At 39.2% G+C, this 27,932-nt stretch overlaps 1 long non-coding RNA gene across 5 annotated transcripts in view; it reads left to right on the forward strand.

Moving 5' to 3' along the window:
• Positions 1–27,007, forward strand: part of LOC119246206 (uncharacterized) — an 84,991-nt gene extending 57,984 nt beyond the window's left edge. For 4 of the 5 annotated variants that reach the window (XR_008552015.1, XR_008552014.1, XR_008552017.1 and 1 more), the window contains one exon: positions 6,462–7,009. This is a non-coding gene — a long non-coding RNA (uncharacterized LOC119246206). Of the gene's footprint in view, positions 1–6,461; positions 7,010–26,961 lie in introns of those variants that run through there. The other variant, XR_008552016.1, reaches the window with a different exon arrangement.
• Positions 27,008–27,932: the final 925 nt, after the last annotated feature.

Here is a 27,932-nt window from a genome sequence, read left to right on the forward strand (position 1 = left end):
CACTATTCTCTTTGAGCTGTGTATGGAATATTCTTTAAAGGTACTAAGTTCATGAGGAATATTTGCGTATTTACAGAATACCCATGCCATGTTGTGGTAAATATATATATATATATATATGCCTGAGTATTATTCAAAAAATGTTCTCTGGATTTCTTAATGAGTAGATTTGCTGGAGAAATATTATTTTGTCTTTCGAGTCTTTCTCCTTAGAAGCAATTTTCTCCCATAGTAATATTTCTGTTCCATGAATTAGTAAATAGATTAGATTTTAAAACAGAAAAGGACGTGTCTTTCTTTAAGTCGGGTTAGATATGCATTCCAGCTACAAAATAATCAAACTATGTTCTTCTGCAATTCCAAAAAGCTTATTTTCTATGTCTTCATCTAGCCTTTTCTCAATGTTAGTCTTAGTAAATTGTTAAATGACAAGAATTCATTTATTTCAGCATAAGGCAGTTCAAAAGCTTTATAGGACAACTTTATTCATATGAAAAACTCTTACGAAAGGAATGCATACTTTTTCACTATATCTGTTGTCGCAGGCAGCATTCACTTAGAATGTTCTTGGAAGTTCAGTTCATTTCTGCAGAGCTGTTTTCATGAACTCAATAGTTTGCTTCCAGCATGCATGGCTCGAGAGCGTGTAGCCTCGTATCCCTCTAGTGTTAGCCACTTTGTTTTCACACTTATCTCCAAGGGCCAAAGATTATCACACAGAAGTGCCGAAATAATTCCTGTTTCTGAAGTTTATGTGTACAAGGAAATTTTTTAAAGGGAAGAGGGTGAGAGTCAAGTTCAAACTCTTCAGAATTTTTTAAAAGATTATATTGATTAACAAAAGCTCTTTGGCATCTTCGGGTACACATGTGAGAGAAGACAGTGTAATTAATTTTTAGTGAGTGCTGCATATTTGATAATTGCTCTGATTCACGCTATTATATTCCTCTTCCTTCACCCACAGCAAAACAAGCTTAATTTGATTCATACCCTTAGGAAGAAAAAAAAAAGCCTTAGATTACTCACATGGCTGTGATTCAGCTCTTGGCTCCTACCTCCTCCTCCTCCTCCTCCTCCTCCCTTTCTCCCACCCTGCCCACGCCCACCCAGTGGCGTTGCCATCAGAAATCTGAGTCAGTTCTTTCTTTAAAATGGGTGGAGAAAGAAAACAACTACTAAAAACTTTTCTGAGTGAAATGTGCTGCTTAGATCTGAAATCACTCCAGGAAGACAGGCAAGGCAGTGACTTACATAACATGGGAAACATGGCACGGAGGCAAGCCCTCTTAGAGGAATCAGATCAGGTTCAAGTTGTCTTATGTAAGTGTAGACACGGTTTGTCTGTGTGTCTGTGATGCACAAGGCCACATAGATGGGTTTCTATGACAGATTTCTAATACTGGCAATCTTACGTATATTGTATACAAAACTAAGTTTCTGATCTGAAAGTTGGGGCACTTTGGTTATAATTAAGAATCTAGCAGCTATCCAAAGATTGTATGATTGTGAAGCAGGTGGTACAGTCGCTTTTTCATCCTTTCATCCTTCTAATGAATAATGTAACTTGGAATCCTAAAACTGTTCTCCACCCTCCTCCCCCCAAGTAGTTGGAAAATTGATACTGGGGGTAACAATTCGCCCTTAGTGACCTGATGGTGGTGGCAGACATTATTGAGGTGATGATTTCTGTTCCTGAATTTTCTCATTTGTTTCCATCTTTCAGCTGGAACGAAAGTGTTCATGAAATGAAGTCACTTTCCCAGTCTCTACAGGTGATAGTCCCAAAGTAGTACTGGAAACCAGCCGTCTATCTGCACCCTGAGCTGTAGTGCTGGTTCCTGGGAGCCCAACACACTTGGATCCTTGGTTACTTAAGAAATTCTCTCAGGATGGGTGTGGCAGCTCTGTGCTGGAGTGCCACACCTGCCTTTAACTGATGTGCCGATCAGGTCTCTGTGTCTTCAAACCCTGCTTCCATATGGAGGCGAATGGAATCAAGCCTTTCCCCAAATACTCATTTGTAATCCTAACCACCTTCTCTCTGTTTTGCTGGCTTTCCCCCCATTATGTTACCATCTGTCTGAGAAACTTTGCCTGGGTAAAGACAAGTTGGAGCAGTTGTTCACCCTCAAACAAAACCCGGACTACTCTTCTCTCCCGGAGCAGCACTGAGCACCCTATTTAGGGAGTTCCTTCCATATTTTAAAAAGTGTGCCTGCTACTCAGGGATGTCTGGTTGCTGTCCTTTTTATCATTCTTCAGTGTGTTCTATGCTGGCTGGAAATGACTAGCTTTGGTTACTGAGGGTTTGTGGGATGCTTGAACGTCTTCATATAGTTTTCAGATGGAAATCCATGTAGTTTTCTCCTTTTTTTCTTTTTTAAAGATTTATTTATTTATGCATAAAAGAACTGGGGTGTAGGCCAGAGGTGCAGGGGGTGAGAGGATTCACCAGAAAGAGTGGAGAGCAGAACAGGCAGATGTACTGAAATACATGGCGCAGTAGTTTTCTCCTTTAGGAAATATTTCGTAATGAAAAGCAACGTGGAAGAGAATGCATGCTAAGCTTTCTTCTTTGCACCCTCCTCCCCTCTCCTCCATGCTTTTCCCTTAAAGTAACTATAATACAGTTTCATCAGACCTCCCTGGTGGCGCAAGGGGTTAAGCACCGAACTTTGAAGCAATCCGCAGCCTCTGCAGCACAAGTTTGATCCCCGGCCAGCCAGGGAGCCACCCACATGGTGCAGCAGACCTCTCCTGTCTCACCTGCTGCTCCCCTCAGCAGTGTATTTCAGTCAATCTGCCTGTTCTGTCTGTTCACTCTGTCTCTGGTGAATCCTCTCACCCCCCTGCACCTCTAGCCTGTACCCCAGCTCTTGTATGCATAAATAAATAAATCTTAAAAAGTTACAGTTTCATGTCATGATCCTATGAAGAAAATAAACAGATCTTTGGTATTTTTTCTGGATCTGTTGATGTTGAGGACAGCGCTCTGCCTCAGACCAGGATTGTAGTGTTCTCCCCAGTCTTTGACCCATTCACCTTTTCTAGCTGCTGTGTTCAGGTGTCTTGACCCATCTGAGCTGACTGGAATGGAAGGTCTTGATTGCCCTTACTGACCTGGTTCAATTACACACTGGGTGGAAACTCCAAGAAGTTTGGGGGGAAAGACCCCAACGGATGTCAGTTGTAAAACCAAACAAATATTTTAACTACTTAAACTTTGGGAGGCAAAGAATGGACTTTGTCATCTTAGTAAAATAGTGATAGGATTCTTTTTTTTTTTTTTATATGTAATCATATTTTTGTCATGCAGAAATGTTCAGGGAGAGAAGAGTAGTCCGGGTGTTGTTTGAGGGTGAACAACTGCTCCAACTTGTCTTTATCCAGACAGAGTTTCTGAGACAGATGGTAACATAATGGGGGGAAAGCCAGCAAACCCCAAGGTGTGTATTATTTCAAAAAGATGGTGCAAAGAGTACCAAAAAGGGTAGAGGTTGGGTGGTGGGGATAGAATAGCCACCCATATGCGGTAATTACAGGCATAACTATCATGGATCTATGTATTAATTTTTAACCCAGATGCCACAGCTAGTAATAGCAGGCCAGGATTCATATCCCAGCAAGCCTGGCTTCAGGCTTTTACAATGTTACGATTCCTTAAGATATCATTTGTTTTAAGTGTTTGATTTTATTAGTATTGTTATTGTAGTCTATGTTTATTTCCATTGAAAGCCTTATAATTATAGATTTCATGTTTTCTATGTAGCATAGGGAGGTAACTTTCTTTAAGCCAGTAAAATTTTACACACAAAAAGTCACTGGCTAGATGAATACGTCCCTGTTGAAGTTTTCATATTAAGATTTAATAACCAAATGAGAGATCTGTGTGCATTGTTAAAAGAGAAAGGCTTCAAAAGCGTAATTTAGAAGCGCACATCTAAATAGTTCTGTGTAAATTTAATTGGGGTTTATTCCAGTAAAACCCTAAAGGGAGTCTTTTGCAGTGATTAGTCAACTCCTGATTTTGCTGTTTTTCACTGTTTCAGGGAGTATTTATATAACTTTTCTATACAATCTAGAAGTTAGCTACCAAACTAGAAATTTGCTATCTGAACATTTTCCCATATTATACAAATAAAATGTATTTTCTGTTACAACAAAATTAGTTGTCCATCAGGGCATAATCGGCAATAAATGTCAAGACTTGGTCCAAGCAGTTGCTGACTTTGCTCAAGATGAAAGGAAGTATGCTGACAAGAGATAAGTGTAGTTAAACTGCTCAGAACAAGCCTTCCAGATTTTGTGTGTGTGGAGAATTGCAGTTCCTATTACTGCATTCTTCCTGTCTGTGTAATACCTGGGAACAATTTATTCCATGCAATGCCACCCCCATCTTAGTAGTAAACTTTTTACTGAGGAGGAAGATTTTTAGGGCTGTCAATTTATTTAATTGCAGTTTTCACAGATGCCATTTGATAATTTGCCACTTTTTATTTCGCAGGTTTGGGGCAGGTTGAGATTAAAGGACTGAACAGATTGTGTGTGTGTGGTTCATGTCCTTGTATTGTGCGTGTGCTTCTCTGTGAGAAGTTCACGTTAAGAGTGTGAATTGGAGGAAAATGTAAAAGTGAAAGCTTCAACTTGGCCCTCCTGTTCCTTACCACTTCCTGAAGAACCTGCCACGTGGACCCCAGACTTAGAGACTTAAACTTGGGTCTCGAGGACAAAATGAGACTGAGTCCTCCATGCTGAAAGCTTTCCGTAGACCTAAACATGTAAAATAGGTTTGCTGCTGCCCTGAGAACTCAAATGTATGGTTTGCCTTAGTTGTGAAATTTTCAGGGAATGATTCTCTAGTTTTAAATATATGGGAAGAGGCCTTGTCATCTCTTAAAAATAATCTGGCAATTTTTCTCACTTATATCCAATTCTTTGAAACCATTTAGAACATGCATTCGGCTCCTGCAATGTACAAGTTATAAAAGAAAAATGTGAGCTTGTCAGATTAACTACAATCACCAGTCTAATAAAACTGAGTCACCTCCAAATGGGCTGCGCTTATCCTACCCTCCCATTCTAGGGAAAATGTGGCTGGGGGAGGCAGTCTGAGTCATCACCTGGTTTATTTGACATACGCTTCCTTCCATAAATTGGGCATGGCAAGCCACGCAGCGTTCCAGGCTGGCTTTGGAGAAGGAGCTGCTGCAGCCTTGCAGGATCAAAATAGGGTCTCTGGGTTTGAAGGATGAAGCTGAGCCTATGTCTTGGACTCAGATGTCAGGGAAGGGGGAGAAATGGATGGCTCAACAAAGAACATTTGTAAGTACCATTGGGGGTCATCAAAGAAATGATAGGGGTGTTCACACTCGAAATTTCTCTAGGATGTCAAAAATAATTAAGAAATCAGTTGGGGCTTAAAAATAACTTAGAGGGGCTTCTCATTTACAAGGCAAGAATGTGCTTGATGTCAACAGTCAAAAATGATTACAGGAGAGAAAGAGAGAGAGACGGACAAAGAAAACAGTTGATTTGGTAGTTACCATATATATTTGTCCTGACAAGATTGAATTTTTCCTGATTTATGCAGCTGTTTTGAAAGAAATTATTTTATTTATGACATTTTTCAAAGCAAACGGAATTTCCTTTCTGGGTATTTCGAAGGGATGGGAAGAGAAGGAGGCTCGTGTGTCTTACACGTTTTCCTACTGTGGCTTTGCTTAGGCTCACTGGAGCTTTTTAAAAGAACAAAGTTTAGAATATAATAGATAAGGATGGGGAAAGTAGAGGAGGTGGATCTGTCATTGAAGTGGGTTTGTAAAACTCAGCCTCTGCTTCGGGATTAGTTTTTAGTATATACCAGGCAGTTCCTGAGATTTCCATCCTGGCTGGGTTGTGGCTCTTTCTGCCTGTGAGGCTCGCGTGTTCCCTGTTTTAAAACTAGAGTTGTCACAGCCTGGGCGTTTTCTGTTTCGGCTTATGGCTTTTTTTTCTTTTTTCCTGAATGAGTGTCCTTTGTGTAACCCCAGTAATTCAGAAATCCTGCAGTCATAGGGACTGCCCTGTCACGTGACTTAGGTACTAGGTGCTGCCTGCGATTGGTCAGCAGCTAATTGGCTGTCCCTATAAGAGGTCCCACATCAGGAGTCCAGCCACTCTCCTCCTGGGCTGCTGTTCGACGGGGGCGGGGGAAAGGGCAGGGGATGGCCGGTGTCCAGTGATTCAGCCACATGTGATATTTGACCAAATGACTGCTTCCTTGGGGTCGGCACATCAGTGGAAGACACCCAAACTGGTTGTGACTGACTTGCTCAAACTCTGACTTCCTGAACTGGTAACTGTCACTTTAATATAGCTTACTGATTAAACTCAGAAAAATGCAGCTAAAAAGCATTGCCAGGAACTTGTGAGGACTTACTGCCTGTTCTCCCCCTCCCTTGTTCTTATTCATTTTGTTACAGGACTGAAATGCAGATAATTCTTTAGAAAGCTTGTGTAGGAAAAGTGCATCGTGTGATCTGGAACAAAGACATTTTATAATCAGATTTATCAAGCTGTGAAGAGGGGGTTTTAGCAAACGGAAGCAGCAGCATTCTGTCACCAGGAAATACAGCTTTATCCAGAATTGGTAAGTAAAAAGTGGCATTGCTCCCTAATAGATATCATATGGTGTGCGTGGGAATTATAAAATTGTTCACAGACCCCTAACAACTATGTTGAACCAGAGAACACATAAACAGAGTAAGGAATCTTGAAAAGGAGCACTCCAAAAATCTAGCTCAAAGGCTGAGAAAAGAAGCCAGGTAATTAACGAAGATGAGCTGATGAGCTGATTATAACTACTTTAACCAAATATATGTGATACAACTAGCTCGGCTTTCCTCTCTTTTTCATTTTAGGTGCTTGGGGTGGCGGGGCAAAAAAAATCAAATAGGTTGTTTAGTACAGTTGCAACATTAGCTTTCCATGGATAGAAATTTCCATTTAGTCTTAATAGTGTATATGATATTTGAAGGGATGATTTCAGAATTACTTAACTTGCTCCTCTTTCCCTCCCTCTACCCAAGGGTGTCAAGTTTCTAGTTTGAACTTTGCAAAATGAAAGTTTAAATCATTAAACTTTAGGAAACATTTAAAGAAACACTTAAAGGTTGAGAAACATTTCCTAGTGATTGTAAAGGGTAGATTAAGATGGTATTTTTTTCACATTTGTGTTATGAATTTTAAGATTGTTCTATTTGATTTTATTAGTACTGCAAAAGGTTGATTATTTCTATATGGTTCATTGTATTTTGAGAGATTGTGGTTAGCAGTTCTTACTGTTGTTGTGCATCTATCTGTCTTTGCAACCTTAATTTCAGTTTTCCAATCTTGAATCTGAGCTGCCCCTATGTTTGAAAATTTCAGAAAAACATAATAAGGCTTTGAATACCTGCATTATATATAATAGGTTCTTGTTCATGAACTGTAAGGAAACACAATTTTATACTAGGCATGAATGACTGATACTTTTGATTTGGCTTCTTAAGAGAATGATTGTGCTAGAAAACTTGAATAGAATAAGAAAATAAAATTAGAATGGTGAGTAACTACCTGATTTTTACCAGTTTCTTATTGGTCAACAGACGCAATCATGTGATTACTACTTATATAGAATCAGGTGGAAAACTGTCCTTTAACTGTTAGCAGTTATATAGGTAACTTTTGTGAGCTCCCTTTGTGAATGTGAATATATATATACATATGTAATTAAAGTTTTTGTTGCATAAGATATAATATTTATTTCTTTTTAAGTACCTTAAGCCAAATTAAAAATTGAATCTGCAGCTTGAAATTTTGATCCCCATTCTGTTACTTTTGAAATTTTAAAATCCTTAACTTGAAAGAGAAGATGTATCATAAAAAAACAGGGTAGCAATATTTCAGTTTCTCTCTGTTGGCACTGGTGTGGGATGAGGGGGGAGAAGGGGGAGATTAATCCAGTGGGATCTTTTTTATCCCCCTTATATACTTTGAGAACTTTTAAGATAATTTTTCTCAGAGTAATAACTCAAAACTTCTGAATAAGTATTTATTTTTGAATAAATAGATAAAAAGCAAGGTATGCACAGATATCAAGGCAGGTCCTCCAATAAATATGATGATTTAATAATCTGGCTAAGCACTGCAATGCTTCATGGAAAAAAGCCTTTATGTACTTTTTAGGTTTTACTCCTTCATTTAGAAGTCATTGTTCTGAATGACCAAAATGTTATTGAAACAAGTTGAAACACTAAATGCTATAAAGTATATATATCTCATCTTCATGTTTTCAATTCTATTTGCTCTTTATCAATTTATTAATTTTTAAAAATGCATATAAGATAAAAGCATTGTTGTGGGTTAATGAGCATATTAATATTTTTGTTTGCTCTGTTAAAAGCCATTAGTGGAGCCCTAATGTCTTTGGGTGTGTGAAGCCACAAACGGATGGGAATCAGGTCGACAGACATCAAGATAATTTCTCTGAATAGCATTTGCACAGTCAGTAATACAAATACTTTCCCTTTGGGCCTGTTTGTTAAATTTTTGGTGTGGTATGCAGCTTTGCCTAATTAAATGGTTTTGAGGTGTGTATGTTATGTATATATGTATTTGATTGGAAGGGGGGAGCTTTAATTGCTAGTGAAACAAGTGGCTGTTTGTTAGAACCTAGATAAGCCAAGCCCCATAATGTTGTTCCTATGACAACTGAGGGGTTGGATGTTGAAATGTAGCATTAAGTTCTCGGTTTGGAAATGTCATTCTGACCTCCCACTACAGTCTCATTGAGTAGGAGGATAATGAGAAGGGGAAAAAACCATGAAGCAACATCAGTATCTGTTCGTTTCATGTCTTCCTAACTTGCCTTTGTGTACAGATCGCCATGGGAGTGGTAAACATGGGCCTTAAACAAAGTGATACTTCGCTATAAAATAAATGGGATGGGGTCAGAAAAGTTGCGGAAGATAAATAACATATGGGGGAAATAAAGAGGCGGGAGAAGTCAGTTTCCATGAGTTTGTGCAAATCATTTATTCAGTGCTGAGCAGCAGTGAGAACATCTTGAACCGGTTACTGTATTGCTCTTCAAGAACTGCAAATATTTCCTTAAAATGCAGTATGGAGAAAGTTTCTCTGGTAGCAGGCTAGTTTACCCCTTTGATGTAACATTTGTTTGTCTCACCTAGCCTGACTATAGAGAAGACTATAGTCTTCTAAGATACATGTTTTAAGTCAATTCTTTGTCATTTCACATGGTTGTACTATTAAGATAGTGGTACAACGTAAGTATCTTACCCTGCATTTAAAAATTACTTTTAAAAGCCCTTCAAGATTATTTGAAATCTGTTGTTTATAAAAATGAACTGGCTGACTGAGAATGTTACGGCATACTGTGTTGGGGGTAGGGATAGATGGGCTAATAGTTGGCATAGATTAATCACGCAGTTGTGGGTTTTCCATGCCTGAAGGGCTTCCTATTTTCTACTCCTAAATGGTTTTGACTAATTATTTGGCCATTACCACCTCTAGCAGTTAAAAAGGAAAAGAAGATTTCAGTGGGTTTTCCCTCTTACTTAATAATAGGTCCACCATCTCTTCTGAAATAAAAATGCTCTGAAAACCAAAAGATTTTAATGTAAAATATTTGGCAACAAATGCTGATCTGAACTGATGTGAGTCTATTTATAGTGTTTACTTTTCCCACGTAGTACAAATATTTGGATGTTTTACTGTAGAAATGTTAATGTATTTCATCATGGACTGCAGTACCAGATTTCCCTAAGGTTTTATATAGCTAGAAGAGTCACCTTATTGCCTTTATAAAACAGTTATAATCATAATAATCAATGTGAGTGTCAGATAAGGGTTTATGGTGCCCTAATTACTGACGTGCTTTGTGCTCTTATTTTGTGTCAGGAGCTTTAAACAAACCACTGGCATCTAGAACAGTGTCTGTCACATAGAACTCAATAGCTGTGTTTGGGTATAAAACGCTTTACATATATTTAACTTATTTAATCCTTGCAAAAACTGGTTATGACCAATGTGATTGTTATCCCCATTTTACATGGGGAAACTGATGCACAGAGAGGTGAAGCAACTTGCCCAAAATGACACAGCCAGGAAGTAGTGAAGCCGTGACTTGAAAGCAAGCAGTCGAGCTCGTCTGCTCCTCGTGACGCTGCTTCAGGTATAAGAGAGTTGTGGGGATGTGGCACTGGAACTCTTGACTGTGACAGAGGGACGGTTCAACTGTTTGTTCCTCGTCCCCAGTGCCTGTAGTCATCAAAAGCCGATGACATCACCGCCATAGTCATTACCAGGGATCCACTGGGGACTGCTTATGACAGAACTTTCTGGGTGGGAGTCTGGGAGTTCCAAGTGTCTGAGTGGCTCTTAATATCTTCACACTATTCCCAGCATTGATGTCTGTCAACAGTCAGCCTGGGTTCCTTATCTTGAAAAATGCAGACACATGAAATAACACTTTCCCTAGTTCCAAGGGACTTATCCTAAAGATTGGGAAAAAATTTATTTCTGTAAACATTTTCTGGACTCTTAACCCAGCAGGAGGTCTGGGCTCTGAAGAGGGCATGGGTCACGTTGGCGGGGGTGAGCTCCTTGGTGTGAGGGCCACACTGGGACAAAGCAAGGGCCTTGGGGAAATTGGGTAGCCTATGGAGGTCGAGCTGCTTGTCTCCGAACCCACAAAAGGTTACTTTTACTAGCGCTTTTCAAAAGACCGTAATAGAAGTGTCTCTTTCAGTGTCTTTCCCAGTGCCTGTATATTTCTAGGCATACAAAAAGCTTCATTCCAAGCTAATCCACTTCCCAAATTCCCTGTCCCTCTACCCTGTTTAATTTTTCCTTTTAGCACCTATCTGTCTGACATATTGTTTATTTTACTTATATGTTTCTTTGGCATTTCAGCGAAACACTAGCAGTAATGTTATCTGTGAACAAATTTAAAGGTGTCCTACATTTATTTCTCTTTGATCTCCATCTTCAAACTCTTTCCCTCCTCTCAATCTCAGGCTGCTCTAGAGATTGACTTTTGTTATGCCACTGGATTTTTCTTACTACTAGTTACCATTTTTATGTTCACAGCCATGAAAATTTATTTTTCTAAAACTGTTTTATGCCATCAGAATTTGGAGTACCGATGCCTTTATTCAGGAGAGGAGATGGAGCTAAATATGAATATAATCTTTGGGTATTTGTGAAATAATTCAGGAGAACGTACAAAAGAAAGTACTTTTATGTTTTAGGAACTACCTTTAATTGAACTAGCTTAAGTACAAAGCCCATTGTTGGTGCTGTGATTGGAAGAAAGCCTAGTTTTCCCACCTCTCCTTAAAGCAAATGGGGAAGCCTTTTAAAATGAAAACCCATTGATTTTTCCCAATTATAGGATTTGTGTGATAATGTATAAAATGACGCTAGAGTTCTTAAAAATGGGAGAAAGTGAGTGAATTTGTACAGGCCCATCAAAGCCTTCAAAGTCCTAATTACCTTAAAGAAAAATCTCCAAACTTCCGGATATTTTCCATTGAGTATTAAGTATGCGACTGTGGTCACCATGACCCCAAACATGTGCCTGTGTATGGCATCCATTGAAGTGTCTGCACCCTGGGAAACCCAGTCTCTGGAAACAATCTACTTGAGCTTTTCACTATACCCTTGCTAGGAGAATCAGCTACCCCATCTATTTCCCTTAGCCATAGAGAGTGGGACATTGGTACTAGCTCACAAGTCTGTTGCATGAAATAAGATAACATGTAAAGCACATGCTGAGTGAGGTCCCTGCTGTAAGGGAGCTTAACACATCAAATTTCCCATCCCACGTTCTTTTAGGAAAAGACTTCAGTAGATCCCAAAGCCTATAGAACCACCACACTAAACTACATGTCTAGTCTCCTGTCAGATTAAGCAAAATGGTGATCACAGGGCTGGCTGCCATTAAGTACACACTTAGCATGAGCTAGGAAGGCCCTGTCGTAAGTACTCTACTCAAATTGACCTGTTCAATCCTCTTAAGAACCCATTATTAATAATAATACATAATACAATTATTATGCCCATTTCACAGACAAGGACAATGAGGCACAAAGAAGAACTTATTTAGGCCCACTCTGCTGATAAGTTGTGGAACTAGACTCTAAATTCAGATAGGCTGGTGCCAGGATAGACACTGAGGACTCTTGGTAGAAAAGTAGAATAAAAGTTGACTGAATCTGAAAGTCTCAGAAATGGTCTTCTCATTTCTCTTCTGCAAAGTGTCACGTCCTTCAGACCTGCCTCTCTCAATATTGAAATACAAAATTGACTTTTGCTGCTTCTTATTTCACAGATCAACTGGAGCAGTTTTAGTCATTTGAGCTTTATGAGTTTTAATTAGGCCACTGCAGTCCAGAAGGGGAATTCCTTATTTTCAGTTGATCTCATGTACTAACAAATTTACTCATGTAACTTCCCCTATTTTCTCTCTAATGTTTTCACTTGAAAGTGGGGGTGGAAGGGAAAAGTATGTGAGCATTTGGATCCTAGGATGCACTTTCATCAACCTTTCTGGGGATTCTTCTGTCCGGCACAGTATCAATCCATAGAAAAGCAAAATGAATAAGAATCTGTTACTACTAATATTTCCTTCTTTATCTCCTTTTAGTTCTGGGTACTTTCTAGAGAGGCAAAACTTCTAAGTAAAGACATTCGAGAATCCATCCATGTACATAAAGCCCTGTGTTGAATGAGGAATTAATTTTCCAGATATGAAAAAGGGGTTTCACATTAAGAATGGCCTCCTTTTTCACATGTAGATTGAGAACTTAGAGGGTGAGAACAGGCTACTCCAGTCATGGGTTCAGAGTGCTTGGAAATCTTTTAAAAATCCCTTGGCCTTGAACTGAGCCTGCCTATAGGAGCATGTAGTAGTCCTGCCGCTTTCTTTCATTTGTTCATTCATTCATTCATTCATTCACTTATCCATATTCTCATGGATCAATGTGAGAACACCTACCTGCAGACAGATGAAAGAAAGGACAAGGTGAAGGTCCATTAGGGGAAGGAAGAGGAGTAAATACAAACTCACTCTTTGTTCTTTTCACCCCAACGATTACATCTTTTGTTTGATCCTTTGCCATTTTTGAGACAAGGCACATTTCACAGACTAACATTCATAAAAGTCTTCAAACATTTTCCTTTGGCAGCTGGGTTGCTTTTTTAAAGGGAAGGAAAGAAAAGTCTTGTGACTGGAAAGAAGTACAGAGAAATGGCTTTTCTTTCCTATTTTTTAAAGGTAGTAGAAGAAGTACTCGTAGTACACAATGTGTTAGTAAATAAGATCTAAGAGCTCCTGAATTTTTATTTTGCTTCTCTGTTTAAAGAATATTGAGACAGCAATTTCTTGGAAAATAATTTTGAAATAGGACGTAAACCCGTTTGGAGGTCAGAATTCCTGCTTTGCCCTCAATTAAGTTTATTGTGAGTTTTTAAATGATCTCTAAGTAAAGATTTGAAAAATGAGGGATACCCTTGCTTTTTGAGAGATGAGAAAAGGGAGGAGGGTTTATACTACTAATACTTAAAAAAATGTTCATTGTCACAAGCTGCAGTTAGGAATACTCTTCTTTAAAGCAGACAGAATCTTTGTCTTTAGTTGTGATTTAGTTGAGATGAAAACTGGGTGTCCTTTCCCATAGTTTTTGAAAAACACATAACTGACCCTTCAAACTCTTGATCATGGCACACACTTGGTCTGTTTTCTGAAACAGGTTTGACCACAGTAGCAAAGGCAGTGAAAATGCTTTCTACCTTTCAGCATGAAATGTGAAATCTGGATCAAGAGTAGGTCTATGTGACCTAATAGAAGGCAATGCTAATGCAGAAAAACAAAATCATTCACACTCTAGAAGGTTGGCTCATTATCTCAGAACTCTTCTCTCTGAGCCAGATCAAATAAGGATTATTCCGGGTAAGTTTGGTGAAGACAGTGAATTTCCACCTTTCTCTCCCTATTTAACATCCATACTCTAAAAGACTCTCCCCTGTCTTCTATTCATGGAGAGCAGGTAGAGTATAAAGTTCTGTCTCCCCACACCCCTGCACAGTTTCCTTATTACTGGGGAGATGTTCTGCTACAGCTCCTGTCCATCTGGCCCTTGAAGTATGGAGTGTTTTGATAAGGTGTTAATAAAAACTGTACCAAGTGCCAACTAGACCTCATAAGCTTGTAACAGAGCAATAGACAAAGACGTCTTGTGGGAAATGTGCATTTTACAAAAATGTGTTGCACACCTACGACATGCCAGATGGTGTTTTCGATCTGGGAATGCAGCAGTGAACAAGGTCCCTGTTCACATGGAGCGGGGATACTGACAGTGATCAAACAAATTAATATATGCTGGGCATTAGTAGATGCTGTGGAGAAAAAGAAAACCAGTCAGTCAGTTAGGGAGAACCCTGGGGTCCGGGGAAGCACTGCTTTATCCAAGGCTGGCAGGAAAGGCCTCTCTGATGTTGTGTTTGCGCAAAGACTTGCCCGTGGGTAGTGAGGAGACTGCCATCAGGGTATCTGTCTGGAGGAAGAGAATTCCAGGCAGAGAAATCAAAACAACTGCAGTGGAGGTGGAAGCCAGCTTAGTATGTCCAAGGGACAGAGAAGAAGCGAGTGTGCAGCAGTGAGCAAGGAGGAAAGCAATAAAATAGGTCTGGGGGTTAGTGAATGGCAGATCGGGTAAGATTCTGTTGGCCTTAGAAGCTGCTAGAAGGTAGGAGATGTATGTAGGGATCCTGGAGAGTCCAGCCATTGTCCCTCGTACCTGGAGTGTGTGTAATTCAGTAGAGCTCTCTTCTGGTAGATTGCTACTTTTGTCATTGAAATGATTAGGATATGAAAACCCTGATAAGGAAAGATGAGATAAGCTATTAACTCCTTATAAGCTAGGAGCCAAAAGCGTGGGTAATTCTTCCTGTCACGTCCCCTCAGCCAGGTATGGAGTACTTAGGCATCTAGCAGTGGGGTGTTTTCCATTTTTGCCAAAAAGTCACTTTCTATGAGCGTGTCTATGTTGACTTTATTTTCAGTGATAAGCAGTTTGGAATGTTGAACTGCATGGTTTTATTTTAAGTAACTATGTTAATGAATCTTTTTTTTTTCGCTAATTTTTAGTTTTACGTTCATTTAGTCCATTTATAGGTTCCCTCTTCCAATTCTGTACAAGTCACTGTTGGATAAAGGTTACAAAGTTGTGTGACAGGACTCGTTTTAGAATTGCAGGCAGAAAGGGAGCATGGGAAAATAAAAGCAGTTGACCAGCTGGGAGGAGTGGGATTCTATCAACTTTTCTTCATTTACATTTGTGTTGAAAATGTGTTTGTAATTGCTTAAAGTTGTTTGCCATAGTGGATTGCAGCTTCTTGTCATTTTCTTAATGTAATGTGATATTAGAATCTTACATTTTGTTTAAGGTATGTACAATTTCTGTCATCTGGGAGTTTCTGTGTTAGGAGACAGACATTTGTGAGTGCAGACGTCAAATGTATATACACATCATTTTATTGACACTGGACCACATAACCAGGCCTGAAAACATACTGGGCTTAACAGGGTCTTGCTAGCTATTGGCAGGCATTGTCCAGGTTTATTTTGCTTCACATTACCTGAGACTTGAGCTTTAGTTCGTAATCACCTGGTCTGACTTTACACTAATTAGTTAATATTCTCTTAGCCAGGCACCCACCTGCGGAAAATAGTTATTGGTTTTGTCATTTATGGTTTAGTTCAACTGGACCGGATTTCCTCACCACCTCTGGCTGAAACTGACTGAGAATGAAGAGTTTCACTTGTGGGGAGGAGAAATTAGTAATTTGGGAACATAGTGTGTTTTGTGGAGAAGGGCCTGGTTTTGCTCCTTTCCATTTTCACCCATGGTAGGAATTCTGCAGTCACAGAGGGCGTGAAATTTGGAACATCATGAGGAAGCTGACCTCCTTGAAGAGCCATGTTGGGAGTGGAGAGACAAGGATGTAGAACAGGATAAGGGGGGCAGCACAACTCTGGTCCTAAGCCCAGGTGTCCTTGCACCCTTGCCTCATTTATTTTTATGCCTCTTCAACATGGAGTCCATTCCTGCTTTTCTCTTGGGAGATGAGGGACATGCTCCTGACTTACCAAGTGAGGAATTTGGCGATGGGTATTCAAGACACCATCTTCTCCAAATTCTCCTGCATACTTCTTTCAACTAAATGCACTTCCTAGGTGTAATATAGAGTCAGACATAAAGGTCTCTTTTCCACCTTCTTCTACCTTCTAGCTTTAAGGATTAGAATGTTCTGTGGATTAGAATGTTCTGTTTGGTCATTCTGCTAAGGCGGGTCCCAGATGATGTCCCGGGGATTTAGCCGTTTTGTCCCATGTGTCCTGGGATTTCCCCCTCCTCCCCCCCATGTAAATAGACAATTTACTGCCTAAGTTATAAGACTTTGATATTTCTGCTTTTGACTGGAGTCTATTCTGGAACGATGGTGTGTTGGTTGGGCACTGCAAAATGAGTCAGTTCCTGCAGTTTGGTTACAAGTTCTCAAAAAGTATTTCAGAATGTGGATGTGGTCAGCAGAGTCATTTTCCAGGCATCTAAAAGGAAACCCACATCAACTGTAACAATTGAGCTGTGAACCAATGGCCCTGCACAGCACGATGAGGCCTGCTTTTCCTCAAAGGAAAGCCCGTAGGTGCCCTCAAATCTAGCCTTACTCTACAGAACCCAAAAGAGAATGAATCTTCATGCTTGCAAATCACATTTTAGCTGTTACTGTTTGCACCACCAATGCCATTGAAGTTTTGGCCTTCATTCACTTTTCAAATGTGAACACAAGTTTGACATAAGAAATTATTTTGGTAAAATGAAATCTTACAGGATTTGAATATAATTAGTACAGAGTGTGGAATGTGGTTCAGGGACAGCAAGTGGTGATTTTAGCTAATGCACTGAGGAAATACTCAAGGTGGTTTAGGTACCTACAGGGTACATGGAAACACGATTATTTTGTTTATCTATTAAGTTCTGAACTTAGTAGACTTAGCAATACTGATAAAAAAAGGTGAATCTTTTTCAAGCTTTAAATGCGTTACAAGTTTTGCCATAAATGAGTTCAGCATAGGTTTCAGAAAATGACTGAATTGTTTCATCCTCTTAGGTAAACCCAAGAGTCATACATTTTTTTTTTAATATTTATTTATTTATACATGCACTGGGTACAGTCAGAAGTGCGGGAGGGTGAGAGAATTCACCAGAGCCAGAGCAGGGAGTAGAGCTGGCAGAAGGACCGAAGTACACTGCTGAGGGGAGCAGCGGGCAGCAGGAGAGGTCTGCGCGCCACGTGGGGCCCTCCTCCCGTGGCTGGGGAGCAGCCGGGGATCGAACCGACACTGCAGAGGCTGCGGGCAGCTTCGCAACCCAGCGCTCAACCGCTGCGCCACCAGGGAGGCCCGAGTCATACATTTTTGATTGAGTTCTTAGTTATCAGTTTTGCACCACTTATTAAAACTAATGTAATTTTCAGTAACAAGAACACAAACAACACAAATACTGGGCAAATGGTTTGAATAGACACTTCATCAGAGAAGATATGAATGGCAAGCACATGAAAAAATGTTCACCATCATTATTCATCAAGGAAGTGTAAGTCAAAAAATGACAATGACAGAGCCCTATATACCTCTTTGAATGACTGCAATGAAAAAGACTGGCCACACAAATGTTGAAAGTTTATATAGGACCTAGAACTCTTATCATCCATTGAGGTGGAACTCTAAGATGATGCAAATATTCTTGAAAACAGTGGGTAGTTTCTTAAAATGCTAGCTATCCCCTTATTATATGATTCAGATGTTCCACTCTTAGAGAAAAGAAAGTTCTGTCTGTACAAAGACCTGTGCATGCATGTTTATGGAAGTTCTATAATCTGTCACTTAAAAATTGACAACAACGCTAATATCTGTCAACAGGTTCATGGGTCACCAAGTAGTGGCTATACCTATATGGTGGGGTCTGTTCAATGATGATATTCACTGAACTATTGATAGTCAGTAACATGAATAACTCTGCAGTAAATGAAAGAAGCCAGGCAAAAAGTAGTTAGTTTATGATTCCATTTATATAAATTAGAGGAAATGCAAAGAAATTTATAATGACAAGTGGTCGCTTAAGTTAGGGACACTAGGGGTGGCAAGAAGGAGGGATTTTACAAGAACACAAGGAAATTTTAGGACTGGTGGATCATCTCACTATCTTGATTGTGGTGATGGTTTTATGGGCATATACAAATGTCAAAACTTATAAATTGTATACTTTAAATATGTACAGTTTATTGTGTGTTATTCTTCAATTAAAAAAAAGACGTGGAGCAATCATTATTACAGTAGGTGGAGGGTTTAAAAATGCCCTTATTTGTCAGAAAAATTCATTTATTAGAAAAGAATCTGATGAGATTTTAATGTTTTAGGTATAGAAATAGAAGCTTCCAGTACAGATGAGAAACCAAAGTTAAGCAGTGGACATAGTAGATGTGATTGCTTTAGTTCCTCCTGTTTCTAAGGCATTGAAACAAGAGGTTCAGGAAGTATCTTTATCCATCAGTGTGGGGCCAGCTGCTTGTCTGGCTTATAAGCATTTGCCTTTAAACACAACTCACTCACTGTTTAGTACTCATTGTATGATGATGGCTAACACATCTGAAACAGGGTTTAAGTTGCAAAGATAAGACATGAAAATACCATCCACCAATTCTACCATTGTTGGAGAAATAAATCTTTTTGCACAGTATATAAAAACTGTTAAAAGTACTCTCATAAACCTCATTTTGTGGGACCATCTTAATGATCCCATTATAGATGAGATCAAATTATACCCTCGATTGCTTGGGGAGCAAACTAAAACCCAGAGAAGCCAAACGAAATAGATCACAGAGCTTCTTGTACATAGGTCACTCTTCTCCCTACTACGCTGTACAGCTTCCTCAAACTCATGTCATTGAGTGCGTGGCCAGGATCTTGTTCATCAATTTGTCAGGAAATTACTAGAGTTCCTTCCATTTCTATATAAGGTGTTCATGATCCCCTGTAGTCCTGTCTCCCCATCAGTAAATGGATAATGACCCAACCACAGGCATCACAAAGTTGTAATGGTTAAGACTCCTGTGGTAGCTGGACAGTACCTTCCACACAGCAGGTGTCGACATTTTCTACATGATATCACCCTCGTCAGGTCTGATCACTGATGGCGTGGCATTGAGTGAGTCGCTTTGTGAAGACAATAGTTCCGACAAAGGTGGGTGGAACAACATTAAATAGGTTTCTTTCCTGCAGGACTTTTCAGAGCATTTTCTATTTTTTATTGAAACTTCAAGAGAAGTACATGGTACATCTACCACATTTTCCAAATTTAATGGATTCAAAGAAATGTTTTTCATGAGTCATCTCTTTGTTTAATACCCCAAAGATCACACTTTGGGAAATGCTGTTTTGTCACCTGCTCTTTGATATATTGGTGAAATCACAATTTTCCTGAGAGTTTTGTCTGTCCCTACTGGCACATCTGAAACAAAAAGTGACTTGTTTTCTTGACTGGGTCTTCAGAGTCAAGTTTCTGAAGTTCTTATTCATGATTTTACAATTCATTTAGGTTTATTTTAACCTGAATCACAGGATATAATAAGGGAGATTGTAAGGTTATTTCTAAGGATAAAACACTGTAGAAGAAATGTCTCATTTTTTTTTTTCACCCCTAATCCTGGAGAGTCTGCCCTTTTAACTATGTCCATTTATTCCATCATCCATTCTGTGGCCTATGCAGGTTTTCATAGGGGTGAAATGGAAATAATTAATCAGCACATGTTCTTTTGTTATAGTCTGTTCTCCAGACTGTTGAGAGTTTAACAATCAGGGTAGGACTTATAAGAGATAGAATGTTAGAATGAATAGGAATTATCAGTGAGAAAGCTGAGCAGTTTTTTGATGCAATTGCCTACCAACTCTAGGGATGTGAGACAGGAGAACAAACATGAGGTTAGGGATGTTGAGGTGGGAGGGGGGCCACACAGTTCTGGACTTGTGTGAATTGGAATCATTCCTGAATTGTCATATCTACATAGGATCTCTAGGTGACCCACAGGCTGGAAATACCCCAGGAAAGCTCAGCCTTGTGGTTTGGATTGTTCATCAGGCTCTAAGATTCATTGCTCTTCTGGTATTACTGATTCATGTACATTATATTCTTATTAAGTTGAGGTTTACCCTTCATTTTTTTTGCTCCTTGTGCTCTACTGTTCTCTCTAAATGAGAAGGTTTTGCCCTTCTTTTTTAACTGAAAATTATTCCTGCAGTACATTGCCATTCATGCTCCTCCGGATTACTCTCCACACACATGTATACAGTCAGCCCTCCATATTTGGGGGTTCTGCATTCAGAGATTCAACCAATCTCAAATTGAAAAAATATACTGTACTCTGTAGTTAAACCTATCTTGGTTGTGTCTATACTGAATATGTCCTTTTTTTCCCCTTGCCATTATTCCCTAAATAATACTCTATACTACTTACATAGCATTTACATTGTATTCGGTATTATAAGTAATTTAGAGATGATCTAGGATGTGTGTAGATCATGTGCAATAACTATGCCATTTTATATAAGCAGTTTGAGCATCTTCAGATACTGGTGTCTGAGCGTGTCCTGGAACCAGTCCCTTGCAGATATGAAAGGGCATATTCTGTGCATATTTTCTTGTCTTCTTTGTGCCTGTCCTTCCAAGGTTGCACTATCCTTTAGTGCCAAGTGCCTCTCCTGACCTCATTCTCCACTCATAGAAAGAGGAACCAGATTTCTCCTGTGTTAACTTAACCATCAATATAAACAGCAGTTTTGTTTCTGTTATTTCCCCTTTCAACCTAGTGATAAAATTTGCCACTGCTGCTCCCTTCACCCCGCACAGGAAGAAAGACTTCCTTCCTTCATCTCTTGACTTGCCTAGGCCTATGAATAATCTTCCCTTTCTCTTGGACTCTGCATTCTCACCTCTTCTAACTTTTTTTTCACTCCCCAGAGTCACCCCCTGTATCCTTCCCCTCCCTTCTGCTTTCCTTCATCTGATAACCTTCTACCACCTAATTAACAGTGCCTGCCCATGTCACTATTGCCCCATTGATGGGTGTCTCGGTATTGTGGCTGGTGTTGAACTTCTCTTACACCACTTTCTCCCTAGCTGCATTGACCAACATATCTCCTCCTTGCTCTTTGTTACCTGCAACGGCCTGCCTCTTCACTGACCCGTTTTCTTGTTACATTCCAGACTATTTTGTAGACTGTCTCAAAAATCCATCTCCATTTGTAAACTGAGAACTTGGTCCTTTCCTCTTTGTTATTTTTTAAATATGATTTGAAAGGTTGGCAGAATTTTTCCAAGCACTGAAATTTGCTTACAAAATCATACGTTGTCAAAAACCACTGCAACATAGGCATGAGGCAGTATCAGCCAATAAGGAGAGAAGAAGGAGTCAGGGTAGATATTCTATTGTCAAGAATTGTCGTGGCCCTTGAAGTTTAAAAAGTGTTCGCGTTCTCCTTTTCCTTCATTTAATACATATCAGAACAGTCTTTCTCTATAGATCGCAATGAATTTCCCCATTTTCTCTTTTTTACACAAGTAGAATCCACATTTCATCGTGTTCCAATAAAAACGATATTACAATATAGTTTATTTGAAAACCATCTAAAACAAAACCAAAAAAAATTTGTAGCATATGGATGTTCTTCTATTCTCCTGCTCTTCTCCCCTGCCCCATTATGACCTGTGCAGTTGTTTTGATTTTTTTCATTTACGGATAGCCTTCCTGAGCCCCGCCTATGGTCTCATCTGTGCAACAAGCTAGGAGGCTTTTCTTTTTGTGTGACATGAGCTTGTATAGGAACATTAGCTCTTAAGACAAATAGCTTGGTCGTATTAGCACCCACAAGTCTTATATACAGGTACCCTAAAACTAAGGTGGGAAGCAAGTGATACTGGAAAGATAAAGAAATCTAAGAATTTTTTGAAATGGAGATATTCCCCACAGTTTTGGGGTGTTTTTTTTTCAAGTGTATCAAGTGTGCCAGGTGCTTCACTCGGATTTCATCATTTGACAGATAATTGACCAAATCCAGCGTGCTGTTCTAGTACCTGGGGAATCTCAAACGAATAGGACTCAGCCTTTACCCTCAACAAGCTCACATTCTCGTAAGGACACACATTTATAAACAAGTAATTAAAAGCAGTTTTGTTTATGTTCCTTGCTGAGGCACAGACTGAGCGATCAGGGAGCCGCCCCTGAGTAGCACGCAGCTGACTTGCCACGGGCTTCTGGGAAGGCCCCTCAGCGCCCTGGGAGAGTCACTTTGAGCTGGGCTCAGTAGTGGGAAAAGAGGAGCTGAGTGAGCACTATGTGGAAGCCAAATATTTGCTCCACTTTCCACCCAGCTGCACTGTGTGATGGATGGAAAGGCAAGGGGGAGACTAAATGAAGAGCTCCACACCACGAGGACACACGGGGACAGAGGAGTTCTGTACGGTGGCGAATGTATGGTGGAGATCTGATTATAATTGAAACCTGTATAAATAAAACCAGTATTAGGTGCATGTGATGGTTTTAGACAGTAACACAAGGCTTAGAAACAATTTAGAAATGTAGACAAACTCCAGTAGTAGTTAGAACAGCAGTGGGTTAATTATAATTAAAGACTTAAGTCAGGAATTCTTAGGGGAGGTGACTGGTTTTTCTTTTATTTTCAGGTTGAGAAAATAATCAACTTATTTTGATACTCTTACTTTTTCTAGCTTATTGATAGAATGCAAATTGTTCTGGCTCTTTTTTCCCTCGCTGATAGGAATCCCTCCTCACTATGCAAAGTGCAGACACTATATGAGCAGAATGTCTTTGGGATTTCTTTCAGAGAGGGAGAGAATGACAGTGATACATTTGCTTGTGGATTTAGTGTAATTAATTCCTGGAACTTGTCCACAAAAAGGCTGTTACTTAGGTGAAAACTAGCCTTTTTCTCTGAGTGTTTTTAATGAGTAAAATGATTCATGTTTTCATCCAGTAATTGTTTGAAATTTTTTGGTTTTCGTTGAGAAGGATTAAAGGCATGTGCCTAATTGCTAAATATTTTTTAAAAACTAGTCTGAGTCTGTTTTTATGGGCTGTGAGTGGTTTTGCCTTTAGAAGCTTGCTTTAGGATCTTGTGCCAACTCCATCCCTTCCTAGGCCTGTTCAGACTAGAATTATCTGGCAGGGAACGTAATTTTTTAAAACGAACTTCTTGAGCAGGAACATCTCAGAAAATGTTCACCTCAATCTTCAAGTTGATAAGCAGAGCAATTTACTAAATAGGGGGGTGTGAGGATCAAGTGACCGTCAGCTGGTTTAAATGTTTTGGTCACTTCAGTCACAGGATCTCAGGTATGCAAGAACTGGACGGGCTAGGCTACAATCTTGTGCTTGGTTTGGGGAGACCCTGGCTCAAATCCTCTAACATAACACAAAAGGAATCCAGGTTCACCAGAACACACTTAATTAGATAGCTGCATTAAAAAAGGTTGTTTCCCTGGCATCATCTCTCCCCATGACACACTATGTGTACTTGCGTGCATTTTCTTGGATCATAGTTAGAGTTAATTAGACTTTCTGTTCTTAACCACGTAGGAGGCAGTTTGTTCATTTTTTTGGTAAACAGCCTTATTTCAGTATAATTGCTATACAAAGAGCTGCATATATGTAATGTGTACCATTTGATGAATTTGGACATAGCGAACACCTGATACCCTCTCTCCAATCAAGGTGATAAATGTAGCCAATACCTCCCAAAGTTTCCTTGTGTCCATGTGTGTATGTGGGGGTGTGCATGTGTGCATGGTAAGAACACTTAACAGAGATCTGCTTCCTGGGTGGCAGCTTTTGTTCACTTCTAAAGTATGACTAGTAGAATAGCATACTGTGTGTGTTCTGTCAAATCCATAAATATATTTTAAAAGTTGATTATATTCCTATTTTATTATAGAACGCTGTAGGTACATGCACTAAAATATGTGAAGTATCACAGATGGAATTGGAGGGACATCCAGAGCCAAACTTGACAATTCTTACTTGGTTAAGTTAGCATTCTGGCAGTACCATGAACTGGTTCATCCATCTTCACTTATTTCCACATACAGTGCTTACATTCAGAATTTCTTTCCAAAAGCTACAGTTTCTAAAGTTAGGGATACTTTTGGAGGCCGTAATAGAATTGTCTGGATAATTCCTTAAAAAGGCAGAGGAAGTTTACTCTTCCTTTAGTTGAGTGATCCACGAAGCAGCATTTCTTTCATTTCTAGTGAAACTCTGATGAGAATGTCACTTTGTATCTGTCATCTTAGTTTTGAATACCAGTGGTTTTCTTTTCTTCTTAATATGGTTTATAGGTCACCCCCTGCTCTAATTCTGGAGGGTAAGCGCTTCAGATTCTAGGTTAACATTTCAAGAAGTAAGTGGTCTTTATCCAAGTTCCATTCAACAGCAGGTGGCAGGCTTAACTTCTAATCTGCCTTTTCCTCTCTTTAAACTCTTTCCCATTACGCACACTTAAATGGTCTTTAGCCAGAGTGAACAGGATTTTCTTTTTTTCAGTTCTTACTGTTTTTATGTTGTTTGTTTGCATTGGAATAGGACTTCAGCAGCTAGAACATTGGTTATAGTCCTGTTGCCTGCCCCCCACGCTTGGTTGTCATCTTAATTGTTAGATGGTAGACCTGCAGAATGTTACCTTTCCAGTTGGACCCTATTTCTTTTCTTTGACTTCTGTTTATAAATTTCAAAAAAAGATTAATGGTCTATAGTCATTGTTACAGTCTGTGCTCTAGCCTTAAAATTTTTAGTACACTTTGTATGTACTCTTGGTTATTGGTCACACTAGAGAGTAATCTTTAATAAAATTTGACTTGGAGTTTTCCCTTCTTAAATAATTTTAAAAATGTGTGTGTGTGTGGGGGGGGGGTCATCTTCATTTTATAACTTTTTAGGTTTAGAAAGATTTCAAAGATAGATGGGACAAGCTTTGAGAATAAAAAACTAAATCCAATCAAATCCAAGTGTAGACCAAAATTTATAAAAGACAATCCTCTGGTTTTTGGCATTGAAACCAAGCAAATGAAACCCTTGCCTCGCTTTGTTAAGTCTTAACAACAAAGTCTTGTACTTTTATAAAGTAGAGCTATGAACATTTGGTTTTAGTGGTTTATGAAATGTAGATCTATAGGTTCTATAAATGCTTTATTTTACATTAAGGGTAAGATTCAGTCAGACCTGTACAAAAAGTCTTTTTTCCCCACTTCAGTGTTTATGCCTTGGCTTCTTGGGCAATGCCAAAATATACTTCATATATGGAATTGGTTTTAATTTATTTAAAAGGCAAGAAAATATGCAATCAAACAAAAACCTACTTTACTTCACCTTGTAAACTCTATGCTACTCCTCTCCTAACAACTAACCACCTGGTGAGGCACTTTTTCTACAACTTGACAAATGGGTTCCCTCCTAAAATTGGACATATGTGGTTAAGTAGTTAAATCATTCCCTTAAAAATTTATATATTTAGAGCTCCCAGAAAGCTGGTCATCTTTTCTTGTAACTAACACATTTTTTTTTTTTTAAAGCCACTTTGCTTGGCAATAGATACTTAAGTGTCATTCTGTAGATCTGTGGTCCAGCTGCATTTGCAGTCAATTTGTACAAATTTAAAGTTCTAAATAAAGCTTTCCATTTGATGATAATCCTTTCTAAGTGATAGCCGAAGCATTTGAAATTCATTAAAAGGTCGGATTCTGAAATGTTATATACTTGGAGCAAAGTTGCAAAGACATTTGTGTTCTAGAATAATTATAAGAGTTGAAAACAGTAATTGGCCACAGTAGGCATATGCTGATGTAAGAATGCCTTCTGCCAGACACCAGGCTGTGTCCTGCTTTGGGGCCATTGACTCTTGCCTCTCGCCCTGGAGTGTTCCTTCTCACCCCAGGTGTGTGCACAGTTCACCTCCTGCAGGGATCTGCTTTAGTGTCTGTGCCCACATGCAGGCTTCCCTGACCACGTTTTTGTCTTTCCCTACCAGCACCTGAAATCTTAGGCTCTTCCTTCCATGAATGCAGGGACTTTATTCAGTGATACACCCCCAGTTCCTGGAATAAAGTGTGGAGGCAACACTCAATAGGCATTTCTGGGATGAATGCATGAATAAATAGGAAGATATTGATTCTCAATTTTTTGCACCTATGTTGCATTATGACAGGAAAGCGTAGAATTGACATACTGGACTGCTCTTGCTGTGAATATTTTGTGGCATTTTTTTATTTGGCATTTTAGACATTTGGCAGAAGTATATCTTCCCCAATTTATAGGAAACAATTTCTTTACTGCCATTTATTTTGCATATGGGTATCACTGCTGGATTACCCAAATTAAAGTGGGATAAAGCAAATAAAAGTGCTCCATGGACACACAAAAAATGGTAAATTGTTTTTTTTTGTGTGTATTGCTTGCTTATTTTTTGTATTCCATATTCCATTTTACTGAAAAACACATCAACTAATCAATTGTAGATTTCCTCACAACCTTGAACACTCCAGAATGGCAGGGGATTTCATCTTTGTTCACTGCTGGATCTCCAGGGTCTGAGAAAGTATCTGGCACATTATTGAACATCACTATTCAATATGTGTTGAATAAGTAAATCAATCTAGATGTTGTTTTCAACTGCATGCTTGGGAATATGAATAAAGAAAATAATCAAATAAAGTAAATGTTCAATTGAAATACCTTGATACCATTTCCATGTAAGTGTCCTGGATTAATGACTTCTCTTTCCTTCCACAGAGCCCCTCCCCAGAAAGCTGCTGATCATATAGCTACTGGAATGTGTGGTGCCCTCAATGGCTCAGTAGCCAGTGTAGATCCTGTCTATTGTATTCAGCAGCTACATCTGGCTACTGGGTCTCTGATGGCATCTTCTAGTTCTCTTGGTGTCCTTGAGCAAGGCCATTTGGCAGTCCTTAATATTGAAAGTTTTATCTTGATTTACACACGCAGAGTTAAGTTCTGGGATGGTAAGTCTTGTTACTAGCTGCCACTTAGGAACAATCACAGTTTTATTAATGATGAAGTATATTTGATTTCAACACCACAATGGGAAGGAATCTGAATATTTTATCCATGGATTGTTTTCCTTTTTCTTCCACCTATGGAAAATATTACTCACCAAACTATTTATCTACCTATGTCTACTGTCAATCTATCTATCTATCTATCTATCTATCTATCTATCTATCTATCTATCTATATCTCCCTTCCTTCCTCCCTCCATCTGTCATCTGTCATCTGGCCACAAAACCATCTACCTATTGACCTATTTCAACCCATCCATCCAGCTCATATAATTACATCCATCTTTTTCATCTCTTGACTTTTAGATGGCATTCACAAAATAACTTGATGACTATATAATAACAACTTGATGCTATGACAGTTAAAGGAAATTTTACTTGTGGAAGAGGCAGCAGTGCATTCTGACTTGTGATTGTCTTTTACCTGGGTTGAAGATGATAAATATCAGAAACTTTTATTGCAGCAGACAATTGTGTTGAAATCGTATGAGGGGAGGACTTGCAGGCCCAGCCTCCAGGTCTGGGGCATGAACCTGGCATACAATGTAGATTTCTGTGTTTAATGAACAACAGCTACATTGTCTGCTGGGTTTCAGGCTACCTGGAAACATATTCTCCATGGTCTGCTCATCAATGTTTTGGAATAATTGTTTTCTGGGATGCATAAGCCAGTGGGATTTATCT

Source organism: Talpa occidentalis, unplaced genomic scaffold (genome assembly GCF_014898055.3).
Source record: "Talpa occidentalis isolate TD23 unplaced genomic scaffold, MPIMG_talOcc4v2.1 talOcc4.15, whole genome shotgun sequence".
Taxonomy (NCBI): Eukaryota; Metazoa; Chordata; class Mammalia; order Eulipotyphla; family Talpidae; genus Talpa; species Talpa occidentalis.